This window comes from Carcharodon carcharias, chromosome 13, assembly GCF_017639515.1.
Source record: "Carcharodon carcharias isolate sCarCar2 chromosome 13, sCarCar2.pri, whole genome shotgun sequence".
Classification (NCBI taxonomy): Eukaryota; Metazoa; Chordata; class Chondrichthyes; order Lamniformes; family Lamnidae; genus Carcharodon; species Carcharodon carcharias.
In genome coordinates this window covers 4,479,383-4,480,109 of record NC_054479.1, presented here as the reverse complement: position 1 = coordinate 4,480,109, position 727 = coordinate 4,479,383, and the positions used below count along the sequence as shown (strand labels likewise).

The 727-nt window shown below is 44.6% G+C and overlaps 1 pseudogene; it reads left to right on the top strand.

Moving 5' to 3' along the window:
• The first annotated feature begins 564 nt into the window (after nt 1-564).
• LOC121286582 lies at nt 565-727 on the top strand (annotated as a pseudogene).

Genomic DNA, 727 nt, shown 5'->3' with positions numbered 1-727 from the left:
CTAGATGATTGTATGAAAATCCAGCTCTTTCATCAAGTCTGTCAGTAACCTCTCCTACATGACAACAGTGATTACATTTCAACAATTGGCTGTAAAGCGTTTACAGATGTCCGAGTCGAGGAGAGATGGGATGGAAGTGCAAGAGCTTTCTTTGTTCCTTTTCACTCCTTTCACAGCACAGCATCTGTTTAAATCCCGATTCGTGAAGATCCTCGGGATGTTTATCTTCATTGAAGGGGCCACATTAATTCAGCTTACCCTTGTTGGTATGAGCTACCAGTAAACATCTGGCAGCTCAGCTCAAGAGGGTGCTGCTGTTGAAGGTGAGTGAGAACTGCCTTTACTGCCAACCCTGCAAAGCATCAAGGCCGTAACTGGTTGCTGGGAAACTGGAGTTTTATACTAGCTCTTGAGGGCAGCGTCTGAACGAGACGCCAATATATCTTATGGTCACCTGAGACCCTTGCAACACGGTACAGTGATTGAGGTGCAATAAAAGTGCAAGATACTTTTAAAGCAACATTAATAAAGACACAAGACAGTAAAAATCCCCTGAATCTTGCACACAAACCTATCCAAACGCCTTTGCCTGGTGTAAGCTCAAAGGTACTTGAGTCATTGGCATGTTAAAGTAATATACCTGCACGGTAGCCCCTCAGTTCTGATATCAACAACCTGTTACTCCAGGCTGTTTCTGCGATCAGGACTTTGCTGCTGTGTGGACACG